The sequence below is a fragment of the Thalassophryne amazonica genome, chromosome 12 (genome assembly GCF_902500255.1).
Source record: "Thalassophryne amazonica chromosome 12, fThaAma1.1, whole genome shotgun sequence".
Classification (NCBI taxonomy): Eukaryota; Metazoa; Chordata; class Actinopteri; order Batrachoidiformes; family Batrachoididae; genus Thalassophryne; species Thalassophryne amazonica.
In genome coordinates this window covers 28,890,018-28,905,923 of record NC_047114.1, presented here as the reverse complement: position 1 = coordinate 28,905,923, position 15,906 = coordinate 28,890,018, and positions in this window count along the sequence as shown.

Genomic DNA, 15,906 nt, shown 5'->3' with positions numbered 1-15,906 from the left:
GTACCCAACATGTCCGAAAAGGGGTAGGGTGAAGCATCAGCTTATTTATCCCTACCCCTTCTTCCCCACAACCAGTAATACCCTTTGCCACATATACACATAGATTCCTACACACCTAAACCGATATATATATATATATATATATATATATATATATATATATATATATATATATATATATATATATATATATATATATATATACACACACACATACATATATACACATACACATATACATACATACATATATATATATATATATATATATATACATATATATACATACACATATATACATACATATACACATCAACATACATACACATATACACATATACATATATACATATATATACACATACATATACACAAACATAAATATACACCTACACATACCTACTTACATACAAAATACTATATATTTACAAGCCGAAGCAAAAAAACAAAAACACCCTAACCCTCATTACCCTTCCTCCTCCCTATACCTAGAAAAAAACATATTTTTGTACCGCTGTTTGAACTGGTTCATGCTTGGACATTGCTTGAGCCCCACTCCCAATCTGTTCCACATCCTCACCCCACAGACAGAAATACAGAAACCTTTTAATGTTGTTCGTGCCCACTGATGCTTTAAATTAAATTTCCCCCTCAGACTGTAATCCCCTGATCTGTTAAAAAAACATATTTTTAATATTTGCTGGAAGTAAATTGTTTATTGCTTTATACACAATTTGTACTGTTTGAAAATGAACCAAGTCTGTGAATTTTAAGAATTTGGATTGTAAAAATAGTGGATTTGTATGATCTCTATAGCCAGTATTATGAATAATTCTTATAGCTCTTTTCTGCATTACTGATAGTGATTGTGTTGTACCTTTATAAGTATTACCCCATACCTCTGCACAGTACTGTAAATATGGTCAAACCAGTGAGCAGTAAAGAATGCGGAGTGAGTTGTGGTCCAGAATATGTTTCGCTTTGTTTAGAACTGAAATGCTTCTTGACAGTTTACTTTGTATATGTTTTATATGAGTCTTCCAGTTTATCTTATCATCTATTATCACCCCCAGAAACTTATTTTCATGTACCCTTTCAATATCTACCCCCTCGACTTGTAACTGAACCTGTATGTCTGTATTACAATAGCCAAATAACATGTATTTTGTTTTACTTAAGTTTAATGATAATTTGTTTCTGTAAAACCATATTTTCAATTTTCCCATTTCTATACTGATCCTCCTCAGTAACTCCTGCAAATCCCCCCCTGAACAAAAAATGCTTGTGTCATCTGCAAATAATACTAATTTTAATATTTTGGAAACATTGACAATATCATTTATATAAATTAGAAACAGTTTTGGACCCAATACTGACCCCTGTGGGACGCCACAAGCACTGTCCAAGCATGATGATGTATATTCCCCCAACTTTACAAACTGTTTTCTGTTACTTAAGTAGCTTCTCACCCAGTGCAACACCAACCCCCTAATCCCATACTGTTCAAGTTTACTCATTAATATGTCATGATTGATTGTATCAAAAGCCTTTTTAAGGTCTATAAATATTCCAACTGAATGTAATTTGTGGTCTATGGCGTTTGTAATCTCCTCAACTGATTCTATTAATGCAAGTGATGTTGAACTATGTGCTCTGAATCCATATTGACTATCAGTAAGTAATTTATGTTTATTTATAAATTTGTCTAATCTATTATTGAATAACTTTTCTAATAATTTGGAAAATTGTGGAAGCAAAGAAACAGGTCTATAATTTGTGAAGTGGTGTCTATCCCCAGTCTTATACAGCGGCACAACCTTAGCTATTTTCATTTGATTGTGAAATTTACCGGTTTGAAATGATAAGTTACAGATGTATGTTAATGGTTCTACAATCCATTCAATGACCTGTTTTACCACCACCATATCAATTTCATTTAAATCGGTAGATGTTTTATATTTACAATTATTCACAATGTCTATAATTTCTTTTCCATCCACTGCTGTGAGGAACATTGAACAGGGATTTCTTTCTATGAGATTATTATCCCAATCCTCAGGTTGGGAATCAGGAATTTTTTCTGCCAAGCTTGGTCCAATATTTACAAAAAAATTATTAAAACCGTTGACTACCTCATCCTTATTTTCCTTCTTGATATTATTATCAATGAAATACTGAGGGTAACTCTGTTTTTTATTACCATTTTTGATAATGCTATTTAATATATCCCATATTCCTTTAATATTGTTTTTGTTATTATATAATATGTTACTATAATATTCCTTCCTACATACCCGTATAATATTAGTTAATCTATTTTTGTATTTCTTATATCTATTTTCTGCCTCTTTAGTCTTTAGTTTTATGAATTCTCTATACAGTGTATTTTTCTTATTACATGCATTTCGTAACCCCTTCGTCATCCATGGTCGAGCTTGGATTTTTTGTTTTCTGTAGTCTTGTTTAATTGGACAATTTTTTATCATATAATGATGTAAATATTTGTAAAAAAAGTTTCATATGCACTATCAACATCACTTTCACTGTATACCTTTTCCCAGTTTTGCTCCTGTAAATCCTTCTTTAGTGTGTTCATGTTTTCCTCTGTCCGCACTCGCCTGTATTTTATTTTCTCCTCTGGCTGATTCCGCCGATGGTTTCTATTATAAACGATGAAAACTGGTAGATGATCACTAATGTCATTGATTAATAATCCACTCACAGTGTTATTCTCAATATCATTGCTGAATATATTATCAATTAAGGTGGCACTATGGGATGTAATTCTGCTTGGCCTGGTGATTTTTGGATATAAACTCATATTGTACATTATACTGATAAATTCATCTGTTATTTTATGCTTATTTGGATTGAGCAGATCAATATTTAAGTCACCACAAATGAACACAGTTTTTTGATTAGTTTTTGAGAACGTTTTTTCCATACAGTCAGTGAATGTTTCAATACTAGATCCTGGTGCTCTATATATACAGCTGACTAATACATTTTTGCTTTTTTCTTCACATATTTCAATAGTTATACATTCTAATAAATTATCAATCACAGTTGTCATATTGTCTACTATTTTATAATCCATGTTCTTATCCACATACACAGCCACTCCTCCTCCACTCTTATTCTTTCTGTTTACACAATTAAATTCATATCCATCCAGTTCAAAATCCATTCATCTTCATTGATCCATGTTTCTGATATAGCAATTATGTTAAATATTTTTTTAAATTGACTTAAATATTCTTTAATGTTGTTAAAGTTTGCATATAGACTTCTGCTGTTGAAATGGATTATTGATAATTTGTTATCCGTTTTAATGATCCGATTAAACTGTTCATCTGTATAATAGCAACAACTGTCATTGATATTTGAGAAGAAATTATTGTCCGGGTCTATATCGTGCTCCAAGTCCAGTACATTGTGGTCTGTGTATTTAAATGTTCTCAGTTCTACTTTTCCATGATCAGCAATCCTTTGAGTTATATCCTTCTTGTCTCCAGATGTAGATGAATAGGTAGTAGATGAATAGGTTCCTCTGGTCTGTGTCATGGTGTTGTGATGTGTTTGTGTCCTCATACCTTATTGGTCATATTTGTCCAGTTCCTCGATGTTCCTGATTACCATAACCTTCGCTTGTTCTGGTGTTCCATTCAATTTGATAAATGTTTTGCAGTTGGATGTCCATGTCTGTTGAATTTTTCCCTGCTTTTTTAAGAAACAAGCTTTCCTGGCGATGTCTGCGTTTCTTTTGGTCAGATGTTCATTGATGAATACGTTTGTTCCTTTAAGTTTCCGTCCCTGTTTTAACAATGCCATTTTATGTTTTCTGTTGACAAACCTCATTATAACTGCTCGCTTGTCTCCATCCTCTCTCCTGGGCAGGGGGTGGCACACTTCAATGTTATTACAGTCCATTTGAATACCTTTAGATTGCAGGAAGTCAGCCACCTGTTGTTCCACTGAGCTGGCCTCCTGCTCACTGGCCTCCCCTCCGCTGTCTTTTGACACCGCCCGTGCGTAGGATCGAGGTTTAATATGAATTCCTGTAATAATAACGTCGTTCATCCTTGTGTACTGTTCCAACTCCGCAACACGGTTCTCCAGGTGCACCAGACGCCGGTCTTTCTCGGCATTCTGGATCCGGAGAGCCTTCACTTCTTCCACCAGCTCCATAATGGATTTCTGCTGCATTTTAACCACAGAGATTTCCTCAGACAAAAAGTCCAGGGACTTCTTGATATCGTCTCCCTCCTCCGCCGTCAGTGCCTTCTTCGGACCCATGGTCAGATAACTCAGATATATATATATATATATATATATATATATATATATATATATATATATATATATATATATATATATATATATATATATTTTTTTTTTTTTTTTTTTTTTTTTTTCTGTTGGGGTGCCCACATTTATGCAACTGCCTCAATATTCCAAAGAATTATTGCACACCTTCTGTAAATCCTATAAACTTCCTTTCACTTCTCAAATATCAGTGTGTTTGTCTGCTATATGATATATTTAACTGAAATTTATGATCCAGACAACCAATGATTTATAAAGGAAAATCACAAAAATTATCAGGGGTGCCCAAACTTTTGCATACAACTGTATATATATATATATATATATATATATATATATATATATATATATATATATATGTATATATATATATATATATATATATATATGTATATATATATATATATATGTATGTTTCCCTTAGGCAGTATTATTAGACAGCATTGCTTAAATTTTCATTGTTACGCAGATGATATCCAGCGTTATCTGTCCATGAAGCCAGAGGACACACACCAATTAGCTAAACTGCAGGATTGTCTTACAGACATAAAGACATGGATGACCTCTAATTTCCTGCTTTTAAACTCAGATAAAACTGAAGTTATTGTACTTGGCCCCACAAATCTTAGAAACATGGTGTCTAACCAGATCCTTACTCTGGATGGCATTACCCTGACCTCTAGTAATACTGTGAGAAATCTTGGAGTCATTTTTGATCAGGATATGTCATTCAATGCGCATATTAAACAAATATGTAGGACTGCTTTTTTGCATTTGTGCAATATCTCTAAAATTAGAAAGGTCTTGTCTCAGAGTGATGCTGAAAAACTAATTCATGCATTTATTTCCTCTAGGCTGGACTATTGTAATTCATTATTATCAGGTTGTCCTAAAAGTTCCCTGAAAAGCCTTCAGTTAATTCAAAATGCTGCAGCTAGAGTACTGACAGGGACTAGAAGGAGAGAGCATATCTCACCCATATTGACCTCTCTTCATTGGCTTCCTGTTAATTCTAGAATAGAATTTAAAATTCTTCTTACTTATAAGGTTTTGAATAATCAGGTCCCATCTTATCTTAGGGACCTCATAGTACCATATCACCCCAATAGAGCGCTTCGCTCTCAGACTGCAGGCTTACTTGTAGTTCCTAGGGTTTGTAAGAGTAGAATGGGAGGCAGAGCCTTCAGCTTTCAGGCTCCTCTCCTGTGGAACCAGCTCCCAATTCAGATCAGGGAGACAGACACCCTCTCTACTTTTAAGATTAGGCTTAAAACTTTCCTTTTTGCTAAAGCTTATAGTTAGGGCTGGATCAGGTGACCCTGAACCATCCCTTAGTTATGCTGCTATAGACTTAGACTGCTGGGGGGTTCCCATGATGCACTGAGTGTTTCTTTCTCTTTTTGCTCTGTATGCACCACTCTGCATTTAATCATTAGTGATTGATCTCTGCTCCCCTCCACAGCATGTCTTTTTCCTGGTTCTCTCCCTCAGCCCCAACCAGTCCCAGCAGAAGACTGCCCCTCCCTGAGCCTGGTTCTGCTGGAGGTTTCTTCCTGTTAAAAGGGAGTTTTTCCTTCCCACTGTCACCAAGTGCTTGCTCACAGGGGGTCGTTTTGACCGTTGGGGTTTTTCCGTAATTATTGTATGGCTTTGCCTTACAATATAAAGCGTCTTGGGGCAACTGTTTGTTGTGATTTGGCGCTATATAAATAAAATTGATTATATATATATATATATATATATATATATATATATATATATATATATATATATATATATATATATATATATATATATACATACAAGGTCTGTCCATAAAGTATCGTACCTTTTTATTTATTTTTTTAACTATATGGATTTGATTCATATGTTTTTACGTCAGCCAAGCTTGAACCCTCGTGCGCATGCGTGAGTTTTTCCACGCCTGTCGGTGACGTCATTCGCCTGTGAGCATGCCTTGTGGAAGGAGTGGTCCCGCCCCGTCGTCGGATTTTCATTGTCTGGGAATGGCGGAATGATTTGGGGTTTTTTTCCATCAGAATTTTTTCAGAAGCTGTTAGAGCCTGGCACCTGGAAACCATTCGAAAAATGTATCTGGCTTTCAGTGAAAATTTTACGGGCTTCACAGAGAATAAGGTCTGTTACTACAGCTTTATATAGAAGAGGGCTATCAAGTCCGCAAGCGAAGCCGCCGAAAAGGCCACCAGGTGGTTTTGAATGAAGAGGGCAGATCCGTGGGCTGCTACTGGGATGCAAGTCGGGGCTTGATCACCCCCGGCTGGGTCGCCTGGGTGAGGGTGTATGATGTTGCAAGACCCGAAACACCCGATGACCCCAGGATACATCACTGATGATGCATCCCAGTGCATCCATGAGGTGTAATGAGCTGTGTGTCTTGTATTGAACACTAATAAAAGTCTGAAAGCTGTTTCAGAAGACAACTGGTCACGCCGAGCGCATCTTATCAGGGCAGAGCAGCACATCAAGGCAGCACCCTAGTGGTGATTCTGTCTTATATACTTTTCACAACAACCAATAGAGGGCCTCAAGCCTATTCAGCACCAGTCAGTGATCTGTGTACAGTAGTGTTCAGAATAATAGTAGTGCTATGTGACTAAAAAGATTAATCCATGTTTTGAGTCTATTTCTTATTGTTATATAGGAAACAAGGTACCAGTAAATTCAGTAGATTCTCACAAATCCAACAAGACTAAGCATTCATGATATGCACACTCTTAAGGCTATGAAATCGGGCTATTAGTAAAAAAAGTAGAAAAGGTACCTTGTTTCCCATGTGTGTGTGTGTGTGTGTGTGTGTATATATATATATATATATATATATATATATATATATATATATATATATATATATATATATATATATATATATATATATATATATATATATATATATGTATAGTGAGGAAAATAAGTATTTGAACACCCTGCTATTTTGCAAGTTCTCCCACTTTGAAATCATGGAGGGGTCTGAAATTTTCATCTTAGGTGCATGTCCACTGTGAGAGACATAATCTAAAAAAATAAAATAAATAAATAAATAAAAATCAGGAAATCACATGTATCATTTTTAATAATTTATTTTTATGTTACTGCTGCAAAGTATTTGACCCCCTACCAACCAGCAAGAATTCTGGCTCACACAGACCTGTTAATTTTTCTTTAAGAAGCCCTCTTATTCTGCATTCTTTACCTGTATTAATTGCACCTCTTTGAACTTGTTACCTGTATAAAAGACACCTGTTCACACACTCAATCAATCACACTCCAACCTGTCCACCATAGCCAAGACCAAAGAGCTGTCTAAGGACACCAGGGACAAAACTGTCGATCTGCACAAGGCTGGGATGGACTACAGGACAACAGGCAAGCAGCTTGGTAGAAGACAACAACTGTTATGATTATTTATTAGAAAGTGGAAGAAACACAAGATGACTGTCAATCTCCCTCGGTCTGGGATTCCATGCCAGATCTCACTTTGTGGGGTAAGGATGATTCTGAGAAAGCTCAGAACTACACAGGAGGACCTGGTCAATGACCTGAAGAGAGCTGGGACCACAGTCACAAAGGATACATTAGTAACACATGATGCTGTCATGGTTTAAAAAAATCCTGCAGGGCAGCAAGGTCCCCCTGCTCAAGCCAGCACATGTCCAGGCCCGTTTGAAGTTCACCAGTGACCATCTGGATGATCCAGAGGAGGCATGGAAGAAGGTCATGTGGTCAGATGAGACCAGAGTAGAGCTTTTTGGAATCAACTCCACTTACCATGTTTAGAGGATGAGAAAAACCCCAAGAAAACCATCCCAACCATGAAGCATGGGGTGGAAACATCATACTCTGGGGGTGCTCTTCTGCAAAGGGGACAGGACGACTGCACCGTATTGAAGGGAGGATGGATGGGGTCATGTATTGTGAGATTTTGGCAAACAACCTCCTTCCCTCAGTAAGAGCATTGAAGATGGGTCATGGCTGGGTCTTCCAGCATGAATGTGACCCCCAAACACACAGCCAGGGCAACTAAGGAGTGGCTTCATAAGAAGCATTTCAAGGTCCTGGAGTGGCCTGGCCAGTCTCCAGACCTGAAGTCAATAGAAAATCTTTGGAGGGAGCTGAAACTCCAAACCTGAAAGATTTGGAGAAGATCTGTATGGAGGAGTGGACCAAAATCCCTGCTGCAGTGTGTGCAAACCTGGTAAAAAACTACAGGAACTGTTTGACCTCTGTAATTGCAAACAAAGGCTACTGTACCAAATATTAACATTGATTTTCACAGGTGTTTGAAATACTTATTTGCAGCAGTAACATACAAATAAATTATTAAAAATAAATCATACATTGTGATTTCCGGATTTTTTTTTTTTTTTAGATTATGTCTCTCACAGTGGACATGCACCTAAGATGGAAATTTCAGACCCCTCCATGATTTCTAAGTGGGAGAACTTGCAAAATCGCAGGGTGTTCAAATACTTATTTTCCTCATTATATTTATTTATTTATTTATTTATTTGTGGAGATCGTGCAGCGTGTAGCATTGGAGAAGGGAAGAAGAGGGCGCTGCCAGGATTATATTCCATAGTATGCACCAGACAACCCAAACAATCTGACACATAGGCTTTATTGTCAGGTTCTCCCCAGGCTCAGGGTTTAGGTCTGGATTCTTGGTTTAATTTCCATTGCGGATTTCTGGTTTTATTTCCCTTATGTTTATAACATGTCAGTTTAGTCTCGGATTGCTTTTGTTTATGTCTTTTCTTTGTGTTATGCTTTTGTCACTGGCTATCATGTATTTCTGTAGTAATGTGACACTCTGGTTTTGCTTTATTAATCTTCAGTCAGCTTCTGTTCTGTTATTCTTGGGTTTTATTTTCTGTTGTCGTTTGTAGTGACTGGTTTTGGTCATTATGTATCTTCAGTGTTCTTATCTGGTTATGTTCCTTTAGTTATTTATTGCATTCTCTGTTTATCAGTTATCTTGTTTTATTTATTGCATTACTCTGTAGCCATCGGTTTTGTTTTTTTTCTGTTTTACTTATATCAGAGTTGGCTGGTGAAGCAGGCTGGACACAAATGCAGGATGGGAGTACACAGCTCAGTGGAGTAAAAGCATTTACTTGGTTTGGTAGCAGGCATTGGTACATAAATAAGCAGTCCAAAAGAAGCAACAGTAACAAAGTCATCAGGTTTAGGCGTGGTTGAGGTACACAGGCAGGTAATCAAAAAACACAATGAAGCAATCAAGGCAAAAACACAAGGAACTGAGCTGGAAAGAGGCACAAGGCACATTGATCTGGCAAAGGACAGAGACAAACTGTGAGGCTTATAAAGCACCCAGGTGATTAACTGCAAACTCAGAACAGGTGTGTGGAGAAACTCCCAGAACCAGGGTGTGGCCAGGCAGAGGGAGACACCCAATCAATCAATCAATCAATCAATTTTTTTTTTATATAACGCCAAATCACAACAAACAGTTGCCCCAAGGCGCTTTATATTGTAAGGCAAGGCCATACAATAATTATGTAAAACCCCAACGGTCAAAACGACCCCCTGTGAGCAAGCACTTGGCTACAGTGGGAAGGAAAAACTCCCTTTTAACAGGAAGAAACCTCCAGCATAACCAGGCTCACCCACCACCAAGAGCCAGGAGAGAAAGGCAAGAAACAACAGGACAGAGAAAATCCAAGCAGAAGGACAGAACAGAGACAGAACAAGAGACAGAGAACACAAACACAATCCATAAAACCAAGAACCTGACAGTACCCCCCCTCAAGAGTCGACCCCCGAAGGCCCAGGAGCAGAAGGGTGAAAACCATGAAACTCATGAATAAGGGCGGGGTCCAACACAAACCGGGAGGGAATCCAGGACCGCTCCTCAGGGTCATAACCCGCCCAATCCACCAAATACTGGAAACCACGACCCCGCCGTCGGGAATCCAGAAGGCACCTCACCGTGAAAGCGGGCCCCCCATCCACGAAGCGGGCGAGTGGTGGGGGATCGGCCAGCGGACACAAAGGGCTGGACCGCACAGGCTTCAGGTGGCTGACATGGAAAGTAGGGTGAACCCTCATGGACCTTGGAAGGCGGAGGCGGACAGAGACAGGGTTAGTGAATTTGGATATCGGGAATGGGCCAACAAACCTTGGAGCTAGTTTCCGAGGCACTCCTTGCAGTGGCAGGTGGTGCGTGGAAAGCCAAACTCGTTGTTCCAGGGCGTAGGAGGGTGCGATCGACCGTTTGCGATCTGCTGTGGCCTTGTATGCTTGTGAAGACTGCAACAGGGCTCTCTGAGCCCGCTCCCAGGTTCGTCGTCAACGTAAGATGAGTCCCAGAGCTGCAGGTACCGGCAAACGTAGATCTGTGGAATTAACCATGGATGGTTGATGACCAAAAACCACATGAAATGGTGAAAAACCAGAGGCAGATGTAGGAAGGCTGTTGTGGGCTAGTTCTATCCATGGTAACTGAGAGGACCAAGAGGCAGGACATTTTGAAGCTAGAATTCGTAGACCCTTTTCAAGTTCCTGGTTGAAGCGTTCTGTTTGACTATTAGCTTGGGGATGGTAACCGGATGTGAGGCTGGATGTGACCCCGAGAAGACGGCAGAACTCCCTCCAAAATTGTGAAACAAACTGAGGACCCTGATCAGAGACAATATCCTGCGGCAACCCGTGAAGCCTAAAGACATGAGTTAACAGAGCCTCAGCCGTTTCCTTGGCCAAGGGGAGCCTTGGCAAAGGTACAAAATGCACCATTTTGGACAGACGATCCACAACAGTCATAATTACTGAGTTGCCTCTTGAAACCAGCAACCCAGTCACAAAGTCAACAGAGATATGTGTCCCTGGTCGGACAGGAATGGGCAGAGGTAACAGAGCACCCGCAGGAGGGCGAGTGGAGGATTTATGCATACCACAAACAGAGCAGGCATTAACATATTCTTGGACATCAGTTAACATGTGTGGCCACCAAAATCTCTGCTTTAACACAAACATGGTTCTCTGGATACCTGGATGACATGAGAATCCACTATCATGTCCCCAACGGATTACCTCACCCCTAAGAGGGGTTGGAACAAATAATTTGTCAGAGGGACAGTCCGAGGAAACTGGAGTATTAACTAGCGCTGCCCTTACTTTTGCTTCAGCATCCCAGGTAAGTGCTGACACAAAACAGGTTTCGGGAAGGATAGTTTCCAGATTAGACGTGGCATCAGAAGAGTCACCATGACAGGAAAGAGCATCTGGCTTCCCATTCATAGACCCTGGACGATACGATAACACGAAATTGAACCGGCTGAAGAATATGGCCCACCTGGACTGTCGAGCGTTAAGCCGTTTTGCTGTGCGGAGATAGGCTAAATTTTTATGGTCGGTCCAAACTAGGAAAGGCAGCTGTGCCCCCTCCAACCAATGGTGCCACTCCTCCAAGGCCACTTTGACCGCCAGCAGTTCGCAATCTCCGATGCTGTAATTTCCTTCTGCAGCAGTAAGTTTTTTGGACAGAAATGCACAGGGATGCAACTTATTGTCACTGGGCTTTGTTTGAGAGAGAACTGTTATGAGTCGGACGCAGCCTGGAGAACCGACCAGCGTTTGAAGGACACAGTATGAAATAAGCAGAGCACGGTACAAAGGATAACAGAGTTTAATAAACATAACAGTGATGTGATAAATATAAAAGTGCGCGGTCTGGCGTGGTGGATTGCGGTGCGCTCCCAGCAGCGCTAACGGTCCGGAGCCAGAACCAGTTCGGACCCAAGGACCCCACCGACACCCCCCAGGTGGCCGTGACAAACCGAGTCTGTGAATGAAGAAATCATCATATGAGTCCACACTCAACACACAGAGAGACCGCTCAAAGGTGTACAAACAGCAAACACTTCCTGGCTTAATTACTAACCAGCTTCCCACCCTGCAGGCATGGAACATCCTGTTCACAAACTCACTGCAGTGGAAGCTGATTAAAACGACTAACATAACAGCTCAATATAATAAGGTGTGAGGGACACCACATTTACTGACTGTACAAATGTTAGTCACAAAACCTAACGTACCTCAGGAAGTGTGCTGACGAGCGTGAGACCTCACCCTCTCCTCTTTCACAGACCATGCATCAAACCTGGATGTTCTCTGCATCCACTGATGATGAGATGGCTCTCGAGACGACGATCTCACCCGTCTGGTCACAAGGTCGAGTCTCTGGCAAATACACACTGTGTACTCCAGACTTAAATGCCACCATGTTCCAATCCGTGTAGATGCACCACAGCTGTGAGTCCTGACGAGCTGCACCTGATCAACCTCAGGTGATCAGGGTGAGGTCCTGAAAACTCAGCCACACAGCCACTCAGTCCTAAACGCGTACCACCTGAAGGGAAAACAAAAGACAGAAACAGAAGACAGAAACAAAAAGGCAGCCAGGCCCCCCCAGCCATACAACAAGAACAGCCCCAATTCCAATGTCAGATGCATCGACTTCGACCATGAACTGCCGAGCAGGGTCAGGAAGGAGTAACACTGGAGCCGTTGTAAAACGATGCTTTAGGTTCTGGAGTGCCTCCTCGCATTCTGGGGTCCATACAAAAGACCGTTGCAAGGAGGTAGCATTATGTAGAGGAGCTGCAATGGTACTGAAGTTATGGATAAACTTACGATAGAAGATGGCGAAACCAAGGAACCTCTGGACGTCCTTACGGCAACTCGGAACCACCAAATCTCAAACCGCTGTAACCTTAGCAGGATCCATCTGGATCTTCCCCTCAGAAAATACAAATCCCAAGAATGATACTGTGGAATGGTGGAATTCGCATTTTTCGGCTTTGACAAAAAGACCTTTTTGCAGAAGAGTTTGAAGAATGGTCCGGACCTGCTGGGTGTGAGTTTCCAGATCAGGTGAGTAAATGAGAATGTCATTGAGATAAACATTCATCATTTACAAGACTTTGGAACACAGCAGGAGCGTTAGTAAGACCAAATGGCTTTACAAGGTATTCGTAGTGACCTGTGGTTGTATTAAAGGCGATCTTCCATTCATCCCCCAGTCGGATGCGTACCAGGTGATATGCGTTCCATAAATCTAACTTCGTAAAAACCTTGGCTCCTTCTAGCAGTTCAAAAGCAGAGAAAATAAGTGGTAAAGGGTACCGTTTTTTGATTGTGATGTCATTAAGTCCTCGATAATCAATACAAGTGTTGGGGAAAGTGTAGTGACACAGACCCACAACAGGGGGCGCAAATGAACGGTCAATAGATGAGCCAAAAGGTAACAATTTAATGTTGTGAATGTGCACAACGATGATACAGACAATCACAGAATCTGACAGCAGTCAATACACCAAGGTGACGTGTGGGCAGGCTCGAGGATAGAAGACGTCTGTCCTGAGAAGAGCCGCAACCACACGATTTCCACCGCCACAGAACCCGGAGAATACTGGAGCCGCCAAGTCCCGAATTCCCAGGTGATCACCGTTCCCGACTGTCGGATCTGGTACTGCTGGCGAGGAGCACAAACAGTGAGATGTGGGTGTGTGCACACCCAGTAACAAAAACAGTCAGAAGGTGGAAAGTCACCTCCACCTCTAATCACACACACGTGCAGCTCCTGTCTAACCACTTATCTGGTTGGGGTGTGAAGCGAAGCTGTCGCTGATCACACCAAACGCCAATCCCACAGATAAGGAAACACTTACAGGAAAACGGCTGCAAAGAAGTTCAGACTATTAGTCAGTGTTTTCAGTTTAGCAGAGAATTACCTTCACAGGTAGATGATATCCCGGCAGCGAGGTGGAGATGACATCCGGCTTTTATGGAGTGATGAAATGAAGATGGGTGACAGCCATCATGAGTTGATGTGTGACAGCTGTCACTCCCGGTTGTGTCCGTGGCGGCAGCGCCCTCTCGTGCCTGAAACCCGCACTTCAGGCAGGGTGCCCTCTGGTGGTGGGCCAGCAGTACCTCCTCTTCTGGCGGCCCACACAACAACAAGGGCGGAGGGTCTTATCTTTCTTCTCTACGAAGAAGAATCCTGCCCCTGCGGGTGAAGACGAAGGATGTATCAACCCGGCCTCGAGTGACTCCTGAATATAGGTGCTCATAGCTAGACGCTCTGGTGCAGACAGAGAGAACAACTTTCCTCGGGCTCTGACTCACCCGCACTACTGATCTTGGCCGCACGGGGGCACCCCTTTCAGGACAAAGTGAGAGAACATGACCTGATTGACCACAGTAATAACAGAGTCTCTCCACACGGCGTTGCTCTTGTTCTTCAATGGAAAGACGTGCTCTTCCCACTTGCATGGGCTCTTGGGGAGCACCGGAAGAGGTGCGGCTTACTGTGTAACTGGAGGTAGATGGTCGGTCGGCCATGGAGGCAGCCCTTGGAGCGGGATGATGGCAGTCCCGGTGAGGTTGGTCCAATAAGCGATGATCGGTTCAGATCGCCAGTGCGATGAGGTCATAAAGATTTTCGTGCAGATCCACCTCTATGAGCAGACTTTGGATGCTGTCATTCAGACCATGGAAAAACACATTGTGGAGCGCTGCGTGATTCCATTCACTCTTTGTGGCCAAAATACGAAAGTCTATGGCGTAGTCGGCCACCCGGCGATTGCCTTGCTTTAGCTTCATCATCGAGCGTGCCGCCTCGCGCCCCGGAGAGGTGTGTTGGAATACCTGCTGCAGAGAGTTGGTGAAGGCTGCGAGGGAGGAGCAAGATGGTGAATTGCGGCTCCACTCCGCCGTAGCCCATGCTGCTGCCCGGCCGGTCAGGTGAGTGATCACAAATGCTATCTTCGCCCTTTCAGACGGAAACATTGGTGACATCAATTTGAAATGTAACTCACACTGTGTAATAAAGGGCTTTACGTCCCCTGACTCTCTGGAGAACCGCTCAGGTCGGGAGAGTTGATTACAGACATCAGAGACGGGTACAGAACCCGGCGGGGCTGCTGACGGTCCCAGAAATGGTGAGGCGACAGGAACCGTGTCGGTCATAGCCTGATGGTTCACGGTTGACAGTAGTTGCTCCATCAGAGAGCTCACGGAGGCCATGAAGGTGTCTTGTCGCTTAGCTAGTGCACTAATACCAGTGTTCAGGGTGGTAAGGTGGTCCTCCTGTGAATTACGTCAGTATCGGCAGTGGTGGGCACAGATAACCAAAAAATTAACTTCGATAACACATAAGATAACTGATAAAGTAAGTAAGTCCCTTCGGCTGCTCCCTTGTCCAAGGTGGATCTGCATGTTGATTTGGCACAGGTTTTACGCTGGATGCCCTTCCTGACGCAACTCCACATTACATGGAGAAATGTGGCAGGGGTGCAGTAAGATAACTGATAAACCACCCAAAAATGTATCAGAAGTTACAGATAATTGATAAATTCCGGTGTTGTCTAGAGAACATTTGCAGTTACTAAAGAGCTGAAATTGATTTTTAACACGATCGCTTTTGAAAGCATCAAAAGCAGTAAGAGACCTAAAGAATAAGCAAGAATGTTTGAGCATGCTGCCCCCTGCAGGAAGCAGTACAGGCAAATTCTGAGAGCACCCACGAAATTAATTCTT